At 38.3% G+C, this 25,988-nt stretch overlaps 1 protein-coding gene and 1 long non-coding RNA gene across 29 annotated transcripts in view; one reads left to right on the forward strand and one right to left on the reverse strand.

Annotated features, from left to right (window-relative positions):
- NFIA (nuclear factor I A) overlaps nt 1-25,988 on the reverse strand; it is a 598,742-nt gene that overhangs the window by 360,918 nt on the left and 211,836 nt on the right. The window lies entirely within an intron of this gene.
- Nucleotides 10,416-19,388, forward strand: LOC146402926 (uncharacterized). Its single transcript, XR_014808140.1, has 2 exons — nt 10,416-15,273; nt 16,323-19,388. It is a non-coding gene; the product is annotated as an uncharacterized LOC146402926 (long non-coding RNA).

Here is a 25,988-nt window from a genome sequence, read left to right on the forward strand (position 1 = left end):
GTGTGCAGATGCTGTCTTCATTGGGGCCATGCAAGGCAGCACACAACGGGTTCTGCCTCTTCCCCTACCAATCTCTGAGCATCCGGGAGGGAAGGACAGCTTCTCAGTGTTCTCTTACTCTTCTACCAACATATACCGTGTTATCTTAGTTCTAGCGAAGGGTTAACATACACTTGTTGAATGTCTCGGATGAGTACTTGCATCCATGTCGATGCGTTCTACCTTCCCGTCTGAAGAGAACACTCACTTTTCTCCCAATTATACCAACATACCCAAAATGTGGTGGCTGAGGTCAAATCTCTTCTGGTCTCTTGAAGGCACTCTCAGATAATATACTATGAACAAGGTAAATACAGAAAAGTGACAAGAAGAATGATAAAGTCACCATGTACACACCATGTCCAACCTTATCAAAGATAAGCCTTTAAAAGATAAGAAGAAAAGTCCAGAACATTCCCCTGAGTAACTGTGACATGCCCTCAACTTCCAAGAAAGATCAAATATTGACAAGGGAACAATTTGGCCATACTCAAATGTGTTCCCTGAAAATCAACTTTTTAAAAAGTAGACTGGAAAATAATCTGGAAGTCATTTTCCTTTAAAAGGAGACAAATAATGTTCATTTTTTTTCCACACCTCTCTTTCTAAATCTATACAGAGAATCACTACCAAAATGAAAAGAAATAAAGTGTCTTATTTTTCAGAAGTCTATCTTTTCTAAAAAGTTTCAAGTACCACCCAGAATCAGAAATCACTTATTTCTTCAAAAGCACCCCTGCCACTTCAACTATTTAGATCACTGTATTACTCGGGGAATAGAAAATGAAAACCACTATGATTTATAATGTTGTGCTGAGACAACTACAGAAGCTCCCTGCCCTAGCTTCCTTCCATCCTCTTTTTCAAGGCTCCCTGCATGGAGCCTCCTGAGTAATCCTGCGGAAACACCTCTTGTCATATCCCGTTCAAACACTCTACAAGATTTTCTCTTGCCTCACATCTCTAATGGGGCACTCAATGCCCTCTTCCAGAGGAGCCCCAACTCCAACCAAGCTTCCCCACTTACTTACCGGACCCAGCACGAATCTTGCACATTCCTGCCTCTGCACTTGCACCCATGCTTTTCCCCGCCTTCTAGGTGTTCTCTCTACAAACCCTATCATCACCCCTCCTCACCAACTCATTCCCAAACAATCCTTCAATCCACAACGCGAGTCTAGTTTTATACAAAAGCTTTCTAGACTGTCCCAACTTTTCGTGAACTTTCCTCTACATTTCTACAAAACCTGTTCTCATTTGGTATTTATTTATTTACATATCCCCAAGAAGAATATATGTTTCATGCAAGCAAGGATTACATTGTGTGTACACATATAAAAGACTATAATCCCTCACCAAACCTAGCACAATGGCTCACATGTCGTTGACACTCAATCCGTATCTGTAAATTAACTCACTATAACTCTAAAACACTAATTCATAAACGTTACACTGTAAGATCAAATTGAATAATATATTTAAAGTTAAGACTATAACAACTAAATTAGGGTAAACTATCTATTATAAGCAAAATGCCTTTAAAACAGACAACTGCAAAAGTGAAATTTTCATTTTAATCTTATCCCTGATTTCATCGCATTTTTTAGGGCTAATAAAGCATTGACGGATATTGACTAAGCAGCCTAATTTTAATTCCTCAACCCAAAATTACCATAAAAATTAACAATAAAAAATCCTAAATCTTACTGGTGACATTTTATTTCCATATACGCATGATGTAATGAATGCCGACTCAATGGTAGCAATAACGGCATATGAAAGACATGCATATTAGACCCACAAAAGGGAGTACAGCAGAGTTTTGGGGGTTAGTATGAAAACTTCATTAATCCACTATATGCAAACATGTCCTTGATTTTAAATGCGTTGCAGAGGAGAAGACCATTTTCTGTACGAAGTTACCCCCCAGGAAGCTAACTGCATTTGGGTGGCCATTAAAACATAAATTTTCTGACTAGAGACGCAGCTCACACGTGTAGACCTTGAACATATTCTTAATCCACAATAAAAAGGCAAATACAGGGCACCGAAAACACTCGGACAATCTTAACGAGACCAACCAAGACTTAAAAACTTTGACCACGGATCATCTACAGGGACACTTGACAAATTCCTGCACACACACACTCACACGCACACACACAAGCACACACATATTCTTCATCATACATCCGAGTCATGTAAATTCTACATCACTACACATAGATGATATCGTACCCTAATTTTAATCTCTTGTTATCACTGATTTAGGAATCAGAGTGTACTGGGTACGTTGTGTGGGTTTTTTTTGTTTTTGTTTTTGTTTTCAATTTTAAAAGCATATTAAAAATGGAAGTGTCTAAAAAGGAAAGAGAAATATATTCTTAAACAAATACAAAGCATTTTATTTTTTACGTGGCACGACTCAACATACTAAAGACATACTCGAGCTGCCAGTTTTTAGAGCATGGCTTTTTTAAAAAAAATCTTTCTATTTTGGACAAATAGGATTAAGCTTCTTAGACAATTCTTTGTTGTTTTGACTTCAACAATTTATGCAAATGAGATGTTAATTAGTGTAATTGTAACTTAAATTATGCTTGTGTAAACCTCTCCATTGGTAGAAAAGTGTGGGAATCTACACAACTGGTATTTAAAGTAGCTGTACTTACTCCCTTCTGAAAGCCCAGCATAGCAAGATCACTTTCATGTCTTTACAATTTGTTTTTATGAGGTGATAACATTTTTACAAATACCATCATTTTTGGTTTTTTATATTGTAAGTGACAGTCTGACATTTTACAACTGGCTTATTGAAAACAAGAATTGAGCACTCTAGCAGTAACGGACATTAACTGCTGAATAGAGATTCAGATGCTAATGAGGTGAGAGGGGCTCCAGAAAGTTTTGATAAATGCTACACACACTCTAACTAGCTGTGAATGTGGGTTGACAAAGAACATCTACACCAGGGTTCAATAAAATGTAACCCTTTAAATTAATCATACTGGCAGTATTTAATAGAATGCACAACAATCTCCTTTTCTGTTGGCCATAAAGCTGGAGAAATGCAAAGTCTTCACAAATGAATGCTCCCACATTTCCCACTCCACACTGCTACTTTCATTTGAACGTCTACAGCTGTTTCAAAAGTACTTACTGTAAATAGCAAAGTATAAGCAGATTTCAGAGTCTGACTCTTTCACAACATAGGATATCATTTTTTTTCCTTCATTTTTAATGCCCAGATTGAAATAAAAACCCCTAAGGAAGGAAAACACATGGACGACTTAAGGGTCTGGGATAGAACCCAGCACACAGTAGGTTCTCAATAAATGGCATTTCCTGTTATAGGGAAAAATCTGGCAAGTTACCTAAAAAAAAAAAAACTATCTGCTCATTCAGGAGGAAGTAAGACCTTCTGTCTTCAAATCCACAAACTTAAAGTAGGCCTTTGTTCTTCAAGGGCTATTAGGAAACCCACTGGTATAGTTTTCCTGCAGAATTTTTATACGGAAGAAAAATTTAAATGTCCTATTAAGTGGAGCTATAATGAGTCTGATTATCACAAGGTATTAACTTATTTTATTTAATTTTTGAGGCTCACACTAATCAAACTCCTCTACTGACTGCAAACTTGTAGACTTCAACAGACTACACACAGTTCTAGAGATCACCCTTACATTTCTTAAGCAAATGCAGAACATGAACATGTTATTTCTTCTTAAAGTGACAATCCCTAATATCCTTTTTGGTTTTTGCCAATTTTAATCTTGGCAGGAAGCGGAAATCTGTGCACTCAGCAACACTGCAATCTTGCTGGCTGTCAAAATTATGTGTCAGCCAATGCCTGAGTGGTATTCTTGTCATTTCACCATGGTAAGAAACTTATCAGTCTGACATATAAAGCCTCTAAAAGCAGTGATTTATGCCAAAATGTAGATATAGCTACCCACCACCTACATTTCATGTAATTTCTACAATTATTATAACTTCCTCTAATTATATATCTCAATTGTGGTTATTATAATCAAATTTATACATCAAGGATGCTTTAAAAAATTCAAGGAATAACTATGAGTCCAATAGGTTTAGATTAAAAGACAATTAAATTTTAAAACACATACATATGTCTATACTGACACGTGTTATACATGTTAGCATGCTGGCTTGCAGATTCTGCATAATTTTTAAAAAATCATTTTTTCCCAAATAGTTTCCATGTGAACCACACACTTCCAAATCAACAAACTAATCGCTTCTCAACAGACTGCATAAAAATGTACGTTTACCCTCCAGCGAGCACTGGTTACTCTTTGACTTTTTAAGACAGAAAACTCTCACTTTAAAAAAAAAAATAAGTGAACAAGTAGAGAAATGTGTGCTATAGTTTAGAAATGGCCATTTAGCCAAATTGCATACCTGTGCTGTGTCAGCGTCCTGGCAGAGCCATCTCATCCCACTGGTCTAATGGATGGCAATTGAATTTAATTAACAAAACTCCTTTGACTTAGTTTCATACTGTGCTGAATGTAATGGAATCCTCTCTTTCTCTCTCTCTCTCTCTCTCTTCTCTTTCTTTTTCCCTCCCCCACTTCTTTTGCATGCAACTAAAAATGTCCTTAACTGCCATCCACTTTAAGAATATTAAAGGCTATACATTATACTTAAACGATGTAATACAGTCATCTCCTTCTCCATGACTTCAATTTAGTTACTGAATTATATAACATAAAATAATTAAAAAGATACTTTGATAGTGATACACAGTATAGATTCAATTACCACAATGTATCCATTAAAGATACTTTTACAGTATGAATAAAATGCAAATCCTCTTTATGGATCAATACCAGAACATAATTCTACTCTTCCTCCTTAAAAAAAAAAAAGGAAGTTAACCATTATAAATCATCTTCACGTGAAAATGGAAAGAAGGTATCCTTTTGAAAGTGTTCTGTTAATCTCAACACATTAAGAACGTTACTTTCTCTTATTACACTCGTTTTTAAACTGTAGACCTAAATTCCAGCAGGATTTGATAACCAATAAACAGAAAACTTGTTTACCATTCTTTTTCATAGTTCTCATAGTTATTTAAATGCCTGACACTAAATTCAGAGAGACATTTCTATTAATTAAATAATCTTTTCTAAATAAAATCAAGAACACACACACACCCACACACACACAAAAAAAAAGTTCCTAAGGGATTCTGAGTAAATATGACGACTCTGCCTAACTTTTGCCTGGCTGGGCACTCTAAGACAAGTTCCTATGATTGATTATTGTGGTATCTCTGAATCTTTGACTTTGAACCATAACCTTTTTTGCGAACAATGACAGTTGGGACCTACCATTTGCCATCTGTAGAGATGGAGGGGGGAAAGGGACTTCGCGTACATTAATCAACCAATTAAGAACAGACTTAAACAAAACACTAAAGCATAATAAACCCCTGACTGCTTAATAGCTTTCTACTTTTAATAGTTGTCTTCCTGCAGTCTGCTCACAAGATTAGGAGTAATCTGTTCAAGTCTTAACAAAAATTGCATAAGGAAAAGGGAAAATAAGCAAACTTGTCCAAATCAGACATTTTAAACTGTGAAAAAAATGACACTTGAGGATTCTATAGTTCAAATCAAAACTTAAGAAACTGATCTACACACCACAGTATCAAAGAATCTCAATCAATACAAAATATGGTACTTGTCACTGGAATATCTAGAATAATTTGTATATAAAAGTGAGCCTATCATTTTGAAATTTTAGATGACTAAAATTTTAATTCTTCAAAACACCACTCACCCAATAATTTACACTATTTCATGTGACATGAAAGTAATCTGCCAGGAGAATCTGAGGTTTCAATTATTGGTGACACAGCAAATCTATTAAGAAAAATTGGGGGAAAACTAACAAAACTAGGTAAGGTCTAGCTTGACCTTCCTCTAATTAAAATGTGGTCATTAAAGTAATATTTAAATAGTAAGACATTAACCCAGTCTCATTCATGAATAAAAAGTAAATAGGAAATGAAAGGAAAAAGTCAAGAATGCTCACTCTCACAGGAATTCAACACTGAATCGGAGATACCAGCCAGGATAATGAGAAGGCTAAGGAAAATAGTATTATAAGACTGGAATACCAGAAATGAAAATCTGGAATACCAGAAATGAAAATGTACAGCATAAACACAAAATAATTTACAAATTACTGGCTGAAAAATATGTAATTATAGCTAGATATAAGATCACTACACAAAAATGAACTATATTTCGATACTAGAAACTCAGTTGTACATTTTTAAACAAAATTTACAAAAGCAGCATCACAAAAAATGTCCAAGATGTGGGTGAAAAACGATTCAATTTATTGAAAGACAAGATGTCAATAAATGGAGAGACATACCATGTTCATAGATGTCGTAAGATGTGACAGTAAAAAGATGTCAATTCCCCTCAAATTCATCTGTAGACTCAACATTTCTAAACAAAATGCAAACAGGACTTTTCATTAAACTTGATAAAATGATTCTAAAATATAATTGAAATAGTAAATGGTCAAGGATAACTAAAAACATTCTTTTAAAAAAGGTGTAAAGGATGTGCCTTATTAGATATCAAAACTAAGAATATGGGCTTAGCAACTGAAACAACATGGTCTCATCAGAGTAGCCAAACTTATCATTGGAACAGAACAGAGAACCTAGAAACAGACCAGAAATATGAAAACGTAATAAGTGACAGAGATGGCACTGCAGATCATTTGAGAATAGAGAATCTATTCAGTAAATGATAGAGTGAAAAATATTATTTATAGAGAAGAAAATGAAATTCGATCCCTACCTCACACCATACACGAAAATAAATTCCAAGTGGAATACAAACTTAAATGTGAGATGACCATTTAAAGATGTATTAAAAACAAAAACAAAAACAAAAAATTTTTTTTTAAATAATAAAATTTTTTTAAAAAATGGAGTTCCCATCATGGCTCAGTGGTTAACGAATACAACTAGGAACCATGAGGTTGCAGGTTTGATCCCCAGCCTCACTCAGTGGGTTAAGGATCCAGCGTTGCTCTGAGCTGTAGTGTAGGTCACAGACAGGGCTCGGATCTGGCGTTGCTGTGGCTCTGGCATAGGCCGGTCGGTGGCTGCAGCTCTGATTAGACCCCTATCCTGGGAACCTCCATATGCTATGGGTGCGGCCCTGGAAAAAGACAAAAAAATAAATAAATAAATAAAGATGTATTAAAAACACCACACAGTTCTAAACTTGGAATAAAGAAAGATGTCTTTAAAAAGACACAAAAGCACTAGCTGTAAAACAAAGGAGTAATAAAATTTATATTAAAATTAAAAATTTTTCTTTATCAAAGATACCTTGGAGAAAATGAAAGACAAGCCACAAACTATGAAAAGATACTTGCAAACATATAACACAAAGAAACAGAATTGAGGATACATAAAGAACTCCTACAAACAAACAAACAAACAAAAAATGCAAGAAAATAGAAAAAATGAGTGATTTATTTCACAGAAAAGCTGTGCCAAAAAGATATTTAATTATTAATCAAATTACAAATGCAAACTAAGACCACAGTGAAATACCACTTTATAGCCACCAGAATGGCAAAAAGTAAAAATATGGCGATGGCAAGTGTTGGAGGAGATATGTCTCAACAGAATCTTTTGTACTCTGCGTATAAGTGGACCAGTGTACTTCAAAGCCATGTTGTTCAAGGGTCAAGTGTACACACAGTCACCCTGGAAACATGATGTTGAATGAAAATGCAATTTTAGAAGCATGTATTACGTATGTAAATGAATCTATCACTTTTATAAAACTTAATAAGCAAAACTGAACAATATATTTACTATACATAAACGTGCTAAAAACATTTCTTTTATAGGAGGGTATTGATAAATGCAATATCCATGATAATAGGGGGAATTTCTGGCTGATAGTTTTACAGAGCATGGAAGTAAATACAAAGTACTGGTAATGTTCTCTCTCTTGGGTCTGGTAGTAGGTACATGGGTCTTCATTATCATGTGTCGTAACTTACATATATTCTTCCACTGAAAAATAAAGTGAGGAGTTCCCGTCGTGGCGCAGTGGTTAACGAATCCGACTAGGAACCATGAGGTTGCGGGTTCGATCCCTGCCCTTGCTCAGTGGGTTAACGATCCTGCGGCGTTGCCGTGAACTGTGGTGTAGGTTGCAGACGCGGCTCGGATCCCGCGTTGCTGTGGCTCTGGCGTAGGCCGGTGGCTACAGCTCCGATTCAACCCCAGCCTGGGAACCTCCATATGCCGCGCAAGCGGCCCAAGAAATAGCAACAACAACAACAAAAAAAAGACAAAAGACAAAAAAAAAAAAAAAAAAAAGAAAAAGAAAAAGAAAGTGAAAAATCAGTAAGAAAGCAGGAGTTCCCTTCCTGGCTCTGGAATTCCCTTGTGGCTCAGCAGTTAACAAACCCAACTAGGATCCATCCATGAGGATACGGGTTTGATCCCTGGCCTCGCTCAGTGGGTTAAGGAACCAGCGTTGCTGTGGCTGTGGTGTAGGCAGGCAGCTGTAGCTCCGATTTGACCCCTAGTCTGGGAACTTCCATATGCCGCAAGTGTGGCCCTAAAAAGCAAAAAAAAAAAAAAAAAAGAAAGAAAGAAAAAAAGAAATCAAACCAGTTTATTATTAAAACAAAAGCATTTTTCACTGTCCTAGGACCTTTCAGCAACAGGCCTGAAAAGGTTTAAAAGGAATATGGTTGAATTTCTATTTTGAATTATTTTCATAATGCTTCTTCCCCCAAGAAAATATATGAATAATCAAATTAGAAAAAAAACTTAATTCTTTTTAGTTGACTGGTGTGAATAATTTGTATTTTAAGCCTAATCTCAGCTTCCCATGCAAAAAGGGAAGATGCAATTCTACAGGAGGTTAACTACAGTATTGACAAATCCAAAGAGAAGATAATCCACATTTCTGTCCAATTTAAAATTCACCGGGAGTTCCTGCTATGGCTCAGCAGAAATGAATCTGTCTAGCATCCACGAGGACGCAGGTTCCATCCCTGGCCTTGTTCAGTGGGTTAAGGATCTGGTGTTGCCATGAGCTGTGTGGTGTAGGTCGCAGACATGGCTTGGATCCGGCATTGCTGTGGCTGTGGTGTAGGCCGGAAGCTACAGCTCTGATTGGACCCCTAGCCTGGGAATCTCCATATGCCGTGGGTGCAGGCCTAAAAAGACAAAAATAAATAAATAAAAATAAAGAAATTCTCCAGATTAGAGTCTGTTTCCAGGGGGATCCAAAAAAAAAAAAAAAATGCATCATTCACACTTTTAACATTCCAATTCACTTCCTGACTATGCTTGGTTTCAAAGGAATGTCTATTCCTGGGAAGGGAAGGGGCTAAGAAAAGATGATGATACAGGTCTACTGTAAATAGCCAGGCAGTCTCACAATCTCACACACACACACACACACACACACACACACACACACACGCACATATCATAAATCATATACATGAGAAGAAATCAACAAGGAAGAATTTTTGTGGTTTGGCAGAGAGGAAATGATAGATGAGTACAAAGGTTCCTTCCAATGATAATATTCAATAGCTGGTTATAGACCTGAGTTCCCTATGAATAATCCCCAAAAGAAATTTTTTGAAAACCTGACCCAACATGAGTGGCATGCAATAATTCAAAGATGAACTGAAATAAACTAGAGGATTGCCTATTTCATCACAAGCCCAGTCAGAACTCAACCATATCCATTTTGTAGGTACACAGATACCCTATTCTTTAAAAAGGTATTCGCCTTCAAAACACCTTCCCAGGAGACCTGAATTAAGAAAGCGCAGGAGTTTGTGCTGTGATGCAACGGGATTGGTGGCGTCTCTGCAGGGCCAAGGACACAGGTTCAATCCACAGCCCAGTGGATTAAAGGTTCCAGCACAGCCACAGTTGCAGCATAAATTGTAACTGCAGCTCAGATCTGATCCCTGGCCCAGGAACTCCATATGCTGCAGGTCAGTCAAAAAAGTAAATAAATAAAAAAGAAAGAAATTGCTATAGCAACATCTGTCCATCCATACTTTCCCGGAATGAAGGTGATCATCTTCCCACAGAAAAATATTATCAGAGAATTAAGTAATAATTAAATGAGTTAGAATTTCACTGATAAGCTTTATAGTGTCTGATATAAAGTTACTCTCTACCAGTCAAGATCTCTCTACTCCACGTCATCTAAACATACACTCCTCACCACCTGAGAGATGTTCAACCAGCCACACAGGAAAAAGAAGATGAACATTATAGGAAAGGCCATGAATGCATTGCTATATAGCATCAACTACCTTACTTTTTTTTTTTTTTTTTTCCAGGGCCGCACACGGCAACGCCAGATGCTTAACCCACTGAGAGAGGCCAGGGATAGAACCTGTAACCTCATGGTTCCTAGTTGGATTCGTTTCTGCTGCACCATGACGGGAACTCCCTGAGCACAATTTTAAGAGAGCAAAAGAGATATTTACCACTCTAATACTCCAACAATTTTTGCATTTAAAGATAATTTCTGAGTTACTGTATGACTACAACATCTAAATAGATATTCCTCTTTCCTAAGATTCTTACTTCCCTGTAAGCAACTAGCCATACCTTGCCCTTGACCTGAATCTTACACTTTAGAAATAAGTGGAATAGCAGGAACATGTATAAGTAAATGCAGGTTTTCTCATTAGTTTAAACATATATATAATGTCTCAATCCTAGGAAGCACACTGGGAAAATCCCATACTTTATGTCACTTTGCCAAGTGCAGGCTGGTACACCATCTTCTCTGTAACTTTGAGATGCAATTAGAATGTAAGGGGGAAAACTGCATTCCAGTTTTCACTCCCCACTGGAATAATGCTGGTAACAGTAACTCACCAAAGAAGATGGGCAGAATTTGGTCCCTTTTAGCAATCTCTGAAAACACAAAAGACAACTTAATCTCGTTAAAACAAATAATTTTTCATATTTTACAAGTTTTTCTTTCTCGTTTTTCTCAAAATGTGAGTTAAAAAAAAAAAGAAAAGAAAAGAAAGAAATGTATAGTCTGTCAAAATCCTTCCATTATCCTTTGCTGAAACCAGTAGGAGCTTTTAGATAGGAAAACACGGCCAGACGGAAACACTTTCTGGGAAAGTCTGCAGTGGAATGGTTTTGATAATGAACATGCCTAGAGAAATAAAATTGTGAATGCTGTATGTGTTGGGGGAAGAAACTCTTATCTTCAGTTGGGTTCTGTTTCCCTTAGAGAGGCTTATGTTACCTACAATCAATAGGTCTCCAATTAAACAAGGAAGATTTACATATGCTGGTGCATTTTGGAGCTAATGAAATTGGTCTAACAGTTTTAATGGGAGTAAAGCATCGGATAGGAGGGGAATGTCTGAGTTCACCATAAATAATTGGGCCCAGCTCCTTCATTCTGATCTTTAACTCCTCTACCACTGCTACCCTTGGCCTCTCCCAACTTAGGATAAGCAGCCATGCCAAAATCTACCCTATTCAGACAGGACAGACGAACAAACCTGCAAATGCTCATTAGAGATAAGAATATGATTGACAGACACTTTCCCTGCTGAGCAGGATGGTATGTGATTCAAAACCAAAAAATATGTATCCATCTTGAGGAGAGGGGTTTTTTTTGCTGTTGTTGTTTTTGCTTTTTAGGGCTGCATCCACAACATATGGAGGTTCCCAGGCTAGGGGTCACATAAGAGCTACAGCTGCCAGCCTACACCACAGCCACAGCAACTCGGGATCCAGGCCAACCCTGTGACCCAAACCACAGCTCATGGCAACACCCGATCCCCAACCCACTAGGCGAGGCCAGAGATCGAACCGTATCCTCATGAATACTAGTTGGATTCGTTTCCACTGAACCATGACGGGAACTCGCCAGGGTTCCCTTTTTAATCAAGATTGTGTTCTTCACAAATTCGACACCACAAAATTAAAATCCTTTACTTCCCCTCCGAGCAGGGTAGCTAGCACATAGTAGGTACTTGAAAAATGGCTGATGATATAAAGATGAGTTCTTCACCTATAAGCGGAATAATGGCTATATTACTCTCTTGCCTCCAAATCATCTTGTCTAGGGAAATAGTACAGATAAAAGTCAAGATCAGGATCTTAGATGGAAAAACAAAGAGGCTAGGAGTTCCCTTGTGGTGCAGTGGGTTAAGGAGCCAGCACTGTCACTGCAGTGGTTTAGGTCACTGCTGTGGCTCCAGTTCAATCTCTGACCCAGGAACTTCCATATGTCACAGGTGTGGCCAAAAAGAAATGAAAAACAAATAGCCTATGTAAGTTCCTAGAAATAAGTCTGGCAGCACCAAAGTTTTATTTTCAGAATTACAGTTATTCACATGTCAGTAACTCCTTTTGAATTAACCTGAAGCTTTGGCTTTTGGTGAAAAATCAGAATCAGTTAACATGACAGAATGAGGAGGGGAAATTATTGTGACCCAAAAGCTTTAGGCTTAAATTCAATCCTGAGGCGAATACCCAAAATCTCATTATACGTTACCTAGTTTTAACATTCACAGTGTAAGCATTTCACATTTGGTTTTGTTTTGTTCAACCCAAATTCTCCACTGACAAAGACACTGAGCATGTACTAAGTTCCAGGCCCTATGCACCACTGCAAAGGGCACACAGGCACAGGCACACACACACACACACACACACATGTAAAAACTAGTCCCTGTTCATAAAAGAATCACAGCCCAATTTGGAAGACAGATTATTTTATTATGAAACAGGAAGTGCTAATGGGAGTACGAAGACAGTGCTACCAGGATGCTATGGGAACATAGGGACATGGCCCTTAGCCCAGCGCTGGGCTGAAAGAAGGCCTAAGTAGCACTGGTCAATGAAAGGTGGTGAGAATGTATCAATTAAAAGGAATAATACAAGTAATGACTCTGTGTGTGTGTGTGTAAACATATGCGTATGCGTGTGTGTGTGTGTGTGTGTGTGTGCATACACATAGAAACTTGAGAGTAGACAGACCAGGAGACAAGCTACTATATGTTCCTGCAATAAACTCTCATTTATGGCTTTGCATGTGCTCTTCTCTAGTTTCAAGTTTAGTTACATCCACTGGTTCACTCAATCCAAAAAGGTAATTTATTCATGTTAATTATCCCACATTTGTCCCAATACACCTTGCCCTTATTTAAACACTGCCGTTGTTATCTTGGTAACAAATGAGAACCTTCAATAACACACAGCATTGTGAAAGGGTCTTGTCAGAAGCATGAGTCACTCCATAACGCTAAGTTCCTTAAGTCCTAAAATCCCCTCTTAAGAGTTCAGCTCCTACCTCCAAAAAGGTTCAAAGATCCAAGGCTAAGACATCAGAGGTTACTGAAACATCACCCTGGTGGGAATCTGCAGTTGGGGACTCATTTCAAATTTAAAGATGAGCAATCCTTTTTCCAGATGTCATCCTAAGTTAGACAATGAGAATCCCGAGACAATTTCCCTCTAAATAACAGATTAAGAAACAGAAAAGGGTGTTATATTGACTCAAAGTTACAGACTCATAATTCTAACCTGAATATATATGTCTACATATAAAATTTAAAATATATAGCATTAATGAAGGTTGTTTACCATTAATGTGTTAAGTCTTACTCATATTTCATGGAGAAACTGAGAGACTAGAGAAAACAGAATCAAGGCCAAACCTATAAAAATGCCACGCAGGATTACAAGTAAAGTGAGGGGAAGGAAGGAGAGAGTGGGGTGATTCTAAAGATCAGGAGCAAAAAACAGAGGGATGTTCAAACGTGTTAAACTTTCATTATTTGGAAATAACACACTCAAAATAAAGGAAACATCAGAGACTCCTAAAGTCATCAGGTAAATTCTGGTAACTTGTATCCAAGTGGCTAATTTAATCTGAAATCAACGTGATTTTTTTTTTCCTGGAGGAACTAAACTGCCAACATCCCAGGAACTCTCTCCCAGGAACTCTTATCGAGTTTGCCTCCCTTCTCTTACTGACTGTAAAACAAAGAAATCTGTCTTCAGTTCCATGATGTCCCACATGTCACTGTGACTAATCCCCAGCCATTTTTATTTACAGAGTTCAGAATGAGTTTCTATGACAATCCCATGCCATTCTCAATGTTACACACACATTTTCTGCCTTTTGAAAATAATTACAGAACAAATCGTTTGTTCTGCGCGCCATACGAAGAAAAGCACATATATTAATGGCTGTAGAAAGATTTCAATTTCAGATTAAACTGCAAGCCAGTATAACAGAGAACAAATGTTTTCTAATATCTGGGGACCCCAGATTTTTGTTGTTGTTGCTGTTGTTGCTGTGTGCATTCCATGTATCAGACATGTAATACAGTTCTTCTCCTTCTACCACCACCTACACACACTTTCCCAGAAGACCCTCACAACTGTCCTATAACCACACCGACACACACTCACACATACAGGACCCCTTAATACATGTTTTCTTTTCACAAGAGAAAAAAAGCAAAGCAGCTGGAGACCTTGGACAACTGAAAATCCACTTCCATGTCAAAGTCTCAAGGTTGCTAACTTTCTTCGGAGATGGAGCAAAACAGAGAATTTAGGTGGCTCGGCTACTGGGACTTGGCTGCTTTTTAGTAACTACTACCAACTGCCAAGTGCATTCATCATGGCTTGTTCTCAGGGCCCTCCCTTCCTTTCTGTTTGTCACCCCCTCACTCTCCTGCTCTTTAGTGTGCCTAGAACTCTGTTTCATACTTCAGCATTACTTGAAGGATGTCCTTTAAAAAAAAAGCAGAGTTTTTTTTTATGCACCACCAGCTTTCTTTAGAGAAGACATGCTATGGTGAACTATTAAATAATAGAAACCACCTGTGCCCTGTTCTGTGTCTGCTTGGATTTTCTTTCCATTTACGGAGATATTTTTGACACAAGAAAACAAAAAACTTAACACTTAGTAGAAGTATCGTTGAATCATAGGATTCATCAACGGACACCAACTGCACAGTAAAAAGGCAGTATCGACAACTGGTTCCGCAAATGTTTAAAACTTCATATGGGCTATCAGTTGGGAGAAAGCAAGTTTTAAAAATCAAAAGCCCTTAAAAATCTTAGTTTCATGGAGTTCCCATCATGGTGGAGCAGAAACAAATCCAGCTCGGAACCATGAGGTTGCGGGTTTGATCCCTGGCCTTGCTCAGTGGGTTAAGGATCTGACATTGCTATGAGCTGTGGTGTAGGTTGCAGGTGTGGCTCGGATCCTGCGTTACTGTGGCTGTGGTGTAGGCTGGCAGCTGTAGCTCTGACTGGACCCCTAGCCTGGAAACCTCCATATGCCTCGGGTGCAGCCCTAAAAAACAAAAACAAAAAAAAAAGTTCTCAAAAAAAAAATCTTAGTTTCTGAGGAAATGTCATCTAAGATGGCATCAACTCATCTCACAGTATTTTCTTCAGGTGTGTATCTTCGTTTGGCACCTAGCACGGGGGCTGCATAGGTAGTGAGTGCTCAAAACATGTTTACTGAACAGAGTTGCCAACGACATGCGGGAACGTGTCAACAAAGGCAACCAAAATGCCTCTTCCACGCTCACACCAACCAAGAAGCATCCACCCTGGAGTTCCCCGGTGGCCTAGGAGCTAAGAATTTGGCATTATCCCGGCTGTGGTTTGGGTCACTGCTGTGGCTCAGGTTTGATCCCTGGCCCCAGAATTCCACATGCCTTGGACATGACTGAAAAAAAAAAGAGCACCCACCTTGATCCAAATGATAACAATAGGCACAACCACTCCTCCAATTTAAACAGAATTTTCTATCTCCAGATATCCTGGGATGCATGGATTTAATGCCTTCACCTGTAAAATGAAGGTTTCCTCTACGTTTCAAGGCATAAAATTTTGAATCCATTAACAAACCAGGACAAGGTCTAGCGGTTTACTGCTTTTTAAACTTCAGAGAAATCACCAGCTTCCAGCACTATTATCTACTTCCAGAGGGCACTTTTTTTTTTTTTTTTTTTTTTTTTGTCTTTTTGCCTTTTCTAGGGCCGTTCCCGAGGCATACGGAGGTTCCCAGGCTAGGGGTCTAATGGGAGCTGTAGCCACCGGCCTACGCCAGAGCCACAGCAACGCCGGGATCCTTAACCCACTGACCACAGGCCAGGGATCGAACCCGAAACCCCATGGTTCCTAGTTGGATTTGTCAACCACTGAGCCATGACAGGAACTCCCCAGAGGGCACTTTTAACCCCATCCATAAATTCGAAGGCAGAGCTTAGGGAGTCTGATATATTGGAGAACACGTGAGAGAGAAATATGGGCCATGGAAGAGCTGGACCTCGTCACTAGCCCTAACCGCTTACCAGCCACGTACCATGGACATGTTACTCAGTTTCTCCATTGCTCACCAGCATAAAGGCAATGATAAAAGCCCCCCTACCTAAAATGTAAGGTTTATGTGAAGCGCTAATAAAATAGCGTGTAAGAAGAGCCAACTTAAATATTACAGAGGTTAACAATATGAGTCTGAGGTCTGATGGATCTGGCTTTCATCCTGGCTCTGCTACTTACCACTGGCGTGAACGTGAATGAGTTACGAACACTCTCTGAATCTCTGTTTCCTGAATAACAGGAGTAAAACCACAAGAAAAGCCATCGACCATCTCTGCTCACCCTCGCCACCCAACATGCAAAATTCTCCAAGACTTGGAGACGGCCAAAAGGAAAACAAAACAGAAACAAAGAAACCCACATAAAGCCAGAGAAACTCGGATCCACAACTGAGAAAACCAACAAAGCCAATCCGAAGAAATGGCACCCAGCTATGGAAACTCCTTGCAGGGCCCAAAGTGTTTAAAGAGTCGGCCACAGAATGCACCAGCACAGAGCGAAACGCACTGTTGCAGCTGCTCGGGCCTCAGTCTTAAAAAGGTGATTGGTGAGGAAGGGCCGAACATGTGAATCTCTAACCGTCCGTCCATGTTCCTCTCCAATCTGCCTCCCTCCAGTTCTGCTGTCTCATGACCTGGCCTCACTTACTCAGCACCACTCCCAGGCCAGCACCTCCAAGGCTCAAGTGCAAATAAAGTAAAAAGCTATGCATAATCAGTCTTTATATAGCAAAATGGAAAATGTCTCTCTTTGAAGAATCACAAAGCTTTCTGTCTGAAACCTCTGACCTTTCTAGAGAAATCAGAGTCACTGCAGTCGAAAAATGTAGGTGGTAAAAGTACAAAGGATTACATTTATCCATTCTGCATGTTTGCCTTCTTTTCTGAGATGAGGGGCAAATACCTTCAGAACAATTAGTTCTTCAATCTTAACATTTCAGGCTGCAATATCCTCGTTCTCCAAAAACTGTACACATCCTGGACTCAGTGAGATGGCACTTTTCTGTTAATTTCTTCCCCCACTTTCTGTGACAGAAAATCTAAAATATACGATTCCAGAAGCTTTTTAAAAAATAAGACGTTGTACAGCAAATGAGCCAAGAAAAGAATAAAAACTCATTTGAATCTTTTTAAAAACCACCATAATCTTCGGTTGGGTCAGGAGGGTAAAGGACTTCCAAAAGAACATTTAAAAGGAAAAAAGGCATTCTTCATAAAAGTCCTTGTCACATATTAAGAGGCCATACAATAAAAGTATTGCAATGATTATCTTTCCCTGACAGGAACGTACAACAATAGTTACGCTGTTGAACAGCATCAAATTACAAAGACTTCATTCTCAGAAGTTACTTGAAACTACTCTCCCTAAGAGAACCTCCACCATTTAAAAGAGGGGAGAAAAAGCCAACTAAATGAATCAAGCCAGAAACTTTAGTAACTCAGTAATTTTTATATAAAATGCATCCGTGCAAAAATCTTTGCCACAGCCACACAAAGATGCAAGCAAGCTTTTGTCAAGTTCTTATCCAAAATCCTTGCTTCATCTTAATTGTTTGCAACCCACTTATCTTTTAACTTCCAATTATTTAATGCTAAAAATATATTTTCAGATATACACCATTTTCCGCCAATTGCATTGTGAACAGCTAACATTATTTACGAATTATATTCAGCATAAAAGATGTTGACAATTTTCCTTGTTATCTGCTATCATATCTGAGCCCATACAGCTCTGTTGAACACTACGCTATGAAGGTTTACATGCAGATGCACAGTATCTTAATTACTCATTCTACAGTAAGCTCTTTAAGCATCTTCCATTCCTCATTCATTTGGAATGTTTAAAAATGCCACAAGAAGGGCTTGATGTCATCTCAACACTGAAATCCATCTGTCTATGGCCCTCTTTTGACTTGACTCCTTCTGCAGCCAAAATTTTCACAAAAGTTGATGAGAATTTGTCAACCTAAGGACTTGTAATGTCAGCTCCTTTGAAAGGCAATGGAATATTTGAAAGTGACAATGATGGGATCCCGTACATACAATATTCACTTGATGTAGGGGCTTAAAATTAAATAACTAATCCCTTTAAAATTAAAATACACAGAACCGTAAATGCTCTCAATAGGGGACGAGGGAACAGGTAGGCACATCACACAGAAGACAGTTCTGAGTTTCCCATATTAAATAATAGGTCCCTAATTTTGAAAACTAAATGAAAACTGATGTTGTAGCACCACAGTTCCTCTTATCCACTGACGAATACTTTTCTCTACCAAAAATTACCACTCAGATAAAGCTATGCAACTCATCACAGATACATCTTCCCCCAACTGCAGGAACATGTTGCACTATCCAATCATGGGCTGGCAAAATTACAAAAGGAAATAAAATCACTCGAACCACAGCAACAAAGACAACAGCCTGACAATGGCAGAAGCAACACAGACATGCATACAAAAGGTTAAATACTACTCATTTTTAAAATATATTTTTTGCTACTTTCATTTATCTCATTTGAAACCACATGGCATTTCAAAAATAGCCACTAAGATATTTATAGGAATATATATGCTCTGAAAACTGTTTGTTTGGAAACCCATAGGCTATTGGGACCACCATAATCACTCATCAGAGGCAACAAAAGGTAGGCACTATGGAACCTGACCACAAGGATGATGGGGTGTGAGTTCTATTTTTTTTTTTTAATGCAAACATCTTTTTGTTTCCAATTTAATCACTTTTACTCACCTACCTCAGTTTTCACTTTCTGGGGTGACTGAAACTTAGATTTACTATCATTTCTTAAAAAAAGAAACTTAAAAAAAGTTACATTTCTATTTTATTCAGTATTAAGTTTAGTTCAGCAACTTTTTTTTTTTTTTTTTTTTTTTTAAATGGCCTCACCCAGGGCATATGGAAGTTCCCAGGCCAGGGACTAATGCAACAGTGGCAATGCCAGATCCTTTAATCCATTGTGCCTGGCAGGGGATCGAACCCTCACCTCTGTAGCAACCCAAGCCACTGCAGTCAGATTCCTAACCCACTGTGCCACAGAGGGAACTCCTTCAGCAACTTAAATTTTTTTTTTTGGTCTTTTTGCCATTTCTTGGGCCGCTCCCACGGCATATGGAGGTTCCCAGGCCAGAGGTCTAATCGGAGCTGTAGCCACCGGCCTACACCAGAGCCACAGCAACTTGGGATCCGAGCCGCCTCTTCAACCTACACCACAGCTCACGGCAACGCCAGAGCCTTAACCCACTGAGCAAGGGCAGGGATCGAACCCGCAACCTCATGGTTCCTAGTTGGATTCGTTAACCACTGCGCCACGAAGGGAACTCCTTTTTTTTGTTTTTTTTTTTTTTTTGGAGCAACTTAATTTTTTAACATAAACATTAGACACTGCTGTGACATGGGTTTGATCCCTGGCCCAGGAACTTCCGCATGCTGTGGATGTGGCCAATAAATAAATAAATACACAAACATTACTAGAATTAGTATATAATGAATTAATGTAATAAAGTTATAATCACTGGTCTTTTTCTCTGCTTACAATTACAAAATTCATGTAGAGTGAGGCTTTGAACTTTTGCACTGAAGTTCTTAAGAACTAATCATGCCTAAGTCTAAAGAAATGAAAATAAGGGCATCAAATAAACCCATCAATAAATAAGTCATTTAGAGACATTAAGATGAAACATCCTGATTTCCGATTTTCCTCCTTTGTGTTGCAAGTTAAAAAACAATTTTTTAACTAAAAAAATTCCATTTTTGCTTTTTGTAAGATAATTATACATAAGCCATAGTCAAAGGAACTTTTGGGAGAAAAGCAAGTTGAAAACTTTTAAATCTAATCACCAAGGGAAGTTAGAAATCTGTATCTCTTGTGCATATTAAAAATGTACAAAAGTCTACCTGGTAAAATTTTTTTTTTTTTCTGTCTTTTGTCTTTTTAGGGCCACATGTGCAGCATATGGAAGTTCCCAGGCTAGGGGTCAAATAGGAACTACACCTGCTGGCCTACACCACAGCCAGAGCAACGCCAGATCCGAGCCCATCTGCAACCTACACCACAGCTCATGGCAATGCTGGATCCTTAACCCACTGAGCAAGGCCAGGGATCAAACCCTCAATCTCATGGTTCCTAGTCGGATTCATCTCCACTGCACCATGACGGGAACACCCTACCTAGTAAAATATTACATGCAATTCTGATTTTTAAAATAATGCTTGCTTTGGAGTTCCCACTGTGGCTCAGCAGATTAGGGACTAGATGTTCTCTCTGTGAGGACAAAGGTTCCATCCCTGGCCTCAGTGGGTTAAGGATCCATCATTGCCTGAAGCTGCAGCAAAGGTTGCAGATGAGGCTCCAATTCAACCCCTGGCCCAGGAATGTCCATATGCCACAGGTGCAGCCATTAAAAGAAAAATAAAATAAAATAATGCTTGCTTTAACTCTCTGGCTTCCTAAAGCATCTAGAACCAATTCACTTAACTTTATCTTACCAAAAAAAAAAAAAAAAAAAAAATTCTTAAACGTGTGTTATAATGCTTCTATTCACTAAACTTCGACATTCTAAAAACAAGAAAGAACAAGTCATGCCAGATTTTTGACCCCAATACTAACAAGAATGAGACCCTTTCTCTCCCTCTCCTAACCAAGTGTGGCTTCAATCTGTGGCTAAAACCTGAACCACACAGTAACCTATCGCTATGGGAAGGGTTTGTATTTTGACTTTTTATTTCCCCTTTGATTCAGGGTAGGTGTGCGATACCATTTAAGTGCCATCCAACCCCGAACGACAGGATATAAAGAAAGATACAGAATGAGACCTCAAATTTTATTTTTAAGAGCATAGGATTTGGAATCAGGAGGCCTGGGCTTAATCTTGCCTTTCAAAAGTCACTTGTCACCTCTGAGACTTGATTCTCAACTATGCAAATGGACAGTGCATCACTTACTTACAATACTCCTATAAAGTTAAAAAAGAAGGAGGAGGAGGAGAAGGAGAAGAAATAAGAAGAAAGCTACACTGCAACGCAAAACTTAGTACTGTGTTTGCTGCAAAATAAACGGTAAAAGTTTTTTGCCTGCCTGCCTGCCCTTCTTCCATCCATCTCCTCCTTACTCACAATTGATCTAGGTCCAAACTATTTACCACTAGGAAAATATGTGAAAGACACCAGGAGAAATAAGTTTAGAGTTCTCAGAAAACATTAAAGCTATTCTACTTCAATCTCCAGTTATTATGACTATCCTAATCGTTTCTGGCTTGAGATTAGCAATATATCACAGCACAACAGAACACAAATGAAATACAGAACACAAATGAGCTTACTTGCCTCAATCTTACCTCATTTAGTGTCTATCACAAACAGAATGACCAAAATATCCTCTGCTACGAAGATGCCACAATTTGGTATTTGTGGACTTATTCCTTTAGCTAAGCCATGTTTATTTCACTAGATATTAACAGGACAACTAATTCCATTAGAGAAAACATACTTTTACCCTGTGGGATTATCATAGCAAACACGAAGCACTGTTTTCTAATATTTTGGGGAAAAGCCATTTCTATCTTACCAGCAGCTAGAGAATGCTGATAAGTTCAGGAACACTAGAGTTTGGATTAATCATTTTTTTCTTGTAGTTGCCATAGTGATATATGGCCAAAATGTTGACAACACTATAAGTTACTTCTTAAAAAACAAAATGGCGAAAATAATAAATATCTCAATAGCCCCTCTTCCAAGTTTATGCGTACCACAGTGTCCCTAACTGGACCCCTAAACACCTCAGAGAATTTTTGTGAAACTTCCCTTTCAAAAAATTTGAAAACAAACTCCGAAAGCCCCCAGTAGTCTCTTAATCTGAAACAAGCTGTGCAAAAAATTATGGGGAGATTGGATTATAAAATTCCCCACTTGATATCTTGCTGCTCGGGATCCTTTTACAGTCATTACTTAAACCAAAACACTTTTTAGAACATCTCCATTTGTGATTAAGTTCACGGTTTTATGTTTCTCTTAACAAAGCACGCCAGTCCATTCATTCTCCTCCTCCTCCACCTGACTTCTTTCCGCAGACCTCAGTTTCCAAGGATTTCCAATTTATAATATATTTAAAAGCGAGCTCCAACCCCTACATGCCCACGGGGAAAATACTGCTGAAATGATGATAATAAACTGGTGTTTAGCACCTTCACTGAATACAATCTGTATTTATGTTTTCTTCTTCTATCCTAACCTCAAAACTGTTTTCAATAATCTATATAAGTATTTTTGTGCATTTTGAAGTGTTTCTGTTTCTGTGCAAGCGTCAAAAAACTGGCAGGCTATTCTGCATCCTCTGGAGGAGTTTGAGGCCTTAATCAAGTAAAACACCGAGTCCTACTGTGCACAGCATCCAGTCCTACTGTGTACAGCAGTGACCACAACAAAGGCTGTGGTTTTTCCCACACGAGCCCTGAACAGCTTTAAATTAATGCTATCCATCACTGGGCGGAAAAGAAGACCAGGCAAATCCAAGCCAGCAGCATTGAGAAATTTCTTACCAACATTCAAACCTCTGAGCCATAAATGAGCTGAACTCTGTGCATAGATTTACTTCAGAAAAACCCTTTCTTCCCCTACACGCACTGCCTTTCAATTTCCATCTTTTTTACTACAATCTAGATAAAGGATATTGTTACTACATTCTAAATAGAGGATATGGTTACAATCCTGAAACTATGAAGAAAAACACTCAAGGATTTAAAAGCCATATTTAATCTCAAATTTGTTGATTGTTAGTGCTATCTCTTCTAAAGAATGAAAAGATAAGCAGAAAGATAAATGAAACTTTCCTAAACTGTGTGCATATACCAGTAAGTTACAGTAGGTCAATTAGCCACAAACTTCATCTCAAGTTTAGTTCAATGTCAGAGTTAGAATGTGAGGTAGAGTGAGACTTACTCTCTTCAATTAATACCTCTATTAGTCTTACCTCTTCTTTTCCCAAATACAGTTTGCTATTATAAATCACAGGAATTAACTGTACAACTTTCTACTAGGGAGTTCATTAAGGTACTGAAAAAGTTTAATTATATAATGTACATCAGACTTCAGTGCAAACACACATACACGAAACACCTGCTAAGAGAAATACTGAATATATTTTGGATATGCAATACTGCCACGAACTAACATGGTAACTTGCCTAAAATTTTTAAAATTATCACAAGTCTTTGGCATAAAATTATAAACTGTAACAATCTAACATTATGCATCTAAAAATGTTTGCCATTATGACTCCGTATGCACTGATAACCTTACACAGATAGTTATACTCTCCTTCAAGTACCAGCTTAAAAAGAAAAAAAAAATCATTCCCACTGCTCTAAGCAGCACTCCAGTGTGCAGTCTGGATGTGCATACACATGCACACGAAGCACACGCGCTCATGTACAGACACTCCTAATCTTACACCTGCTCTGAAGCAGTAGGAAGTGAATTCTCAATCTGTCAACATGACCATCTGGTCTATCTGCATATCACGGCTTTCTCTATTACTATATGAAGGAATGGCAATCACGAAGCCAAAATAAAACTAGAATGCACCTGAATGGGAGTCTCTTTGTTGAAATGGAATAATACGTGGCCTATCAGAGCAGAGCTAGCAGTTAATGTAAACAATTTAAAATGAGCATCCAGGACAGCATAATTAGGTGAACAATATGGTACAGGTAATATGCTCATCAGTAATACTGCTGTGAGCTTCCCAGGACAGGTACCAGGCTTCCCAGACACCTTAACAGCTCTTTCAGTAAGTGAGGGGACCTTCACTATTCCTGGCCTGAGCAACATTAAGTAAAGGTAGTAACCAGGGGAGCATGGAAGCAATCAGTAACTACTGTTAAGCAAAACCACTGTGCAAAATTGTTCACCTTCTACCTTGAAACTAACAAGTATTCCTGCTATGGTTAGGACAAGTTCAGTTCACTCTGTCACTGGCTAATTAACCATTATGGAAACTACCCAACAAATTTTGGTCATTTATTAGTATTTCAAAGGGAATTTTAGAGCCACTAAAAATACTTCCAACCTTAGAAAATTCCTCATCTGCAAAAAGTAAAGATGTCCATTGTGATTTCATGTGGGGTCTAATGCCACTTGAAAATTAGCAAAGGCCTTAGTTGAATTAAACATAATTCTATTTGTTTAATTTTAGTTTTTAAATTAACTATACATACAGCTGCCTCATCTTTCATGCTACCCCCTCAGCAGGAGCAGGTAATAACTGTAAAAAGGAAGTTGCGGCACTGTTATTTTATGACTTAGCTACAGCAACCTACCTCTTTCCAAGAGACAAGTCCTTAAAAAGTCTAACCTCTTACAAAATTTAACTCAGTTGAGACTCTTTCTAGACTCTGATTACATTACCAGAAGTTATACAGAAGCAGCTAAAAAAAAAAAAAAAAAAAAAAACCTCTCCAGAAAGTTCTCGGTTGAGTGCCTACTAATGAACAAAGGTTAACTTTATCTAAAAGGTCAAATGCCTGGTGGCTAAGGTTATGACCTTAACAACTTAAATTGTGACCTTGCCACGTGCCGGGTATATTGTAGATTCTGATACAGATCATCTGGTAAAGACTGGTCATAAATTAGCTTTACTGTTACACGCCCACAAAGAAAACCATTTGCCACAATACCATAATATCTCCACGTTGTCATACAATACATGGGAAGGACGACTCAAATAGAGACCAAAATAAGGACATAAAAGGGTTTCGCTCTCTTATACTTTTAACGAGATAAAATTCTCAGGCTTATGGAATCACTCCGATTTCATTACACTTGTTACTGTTTATCAGCCCCAAAATTCACACAGTTCTAATGCCCCTGGATTTAGAGCGGGGGAAGAAAAAGAATGCAGTTTATGTATTGCATCTTAGCATCTCGATAAGGCTTGGAATAAATCACCTCCACTTTAAAAAAAAAAAAGACTGACTCTGCATTAGCTTCCAGTATTTACATGTGTGTTCTAAGATTTCAACTTCCTTCCAAAGAAGAGGCCGAGGCATGAAGCAATAATTATTGTTTGCATTTTTGGAAAGAAAAAGAAAGATCTTCCTGTGGCCATCAAGGGGGGGAAATGGCATTTTGAAAGAAAAAAAATACATTTAAAAGAAAGAGAGGAGAGGGGAAAAAAAAAAAAAAAAAAAGACTATAGGTGAAAAGGCCACAATGGTTTTGGCATGTTTCTTGAAGCACGTTTCAGAGTCTCTGCCTCCTGCCAATACTGGCAAGTTCTCAAAAGTTTTAAGGAGGTAAAAACATTGTTTAGTGTTTACAAATCTTCAGTATTATAACAGATGCTTGTCAAATCAGTTGTATGTAAGTTGACCGATCTACCTCCTATTTGTATTGGCAGCTTCCCCTCCACAAATAACAGGTCTCTAAATCTCCTAAATCAAATCTGAAATATTTTCAGACAAAAGGCGCTTAGCCTGTTCCCTCGA

The sequence above is a fragment of the Sus scrofa genome, chromosome 6 (genome assembly GCF_054392235.1).
Source record: "Sus scrofa isolate SSC_HxYL_T2T_F1_AM1 chromosome 6, Sscrofa_HxYL_maternal_Yorkshire_Landrace_v2.0, whole genome shotgun sequence".
NCBI classification, from domain to species: domain Eukaryota; kingdom Metazoa; phylum Chordata; class Mammalia; order Artiodactyla; family Suidae; genus Sus; species Sus scrofa.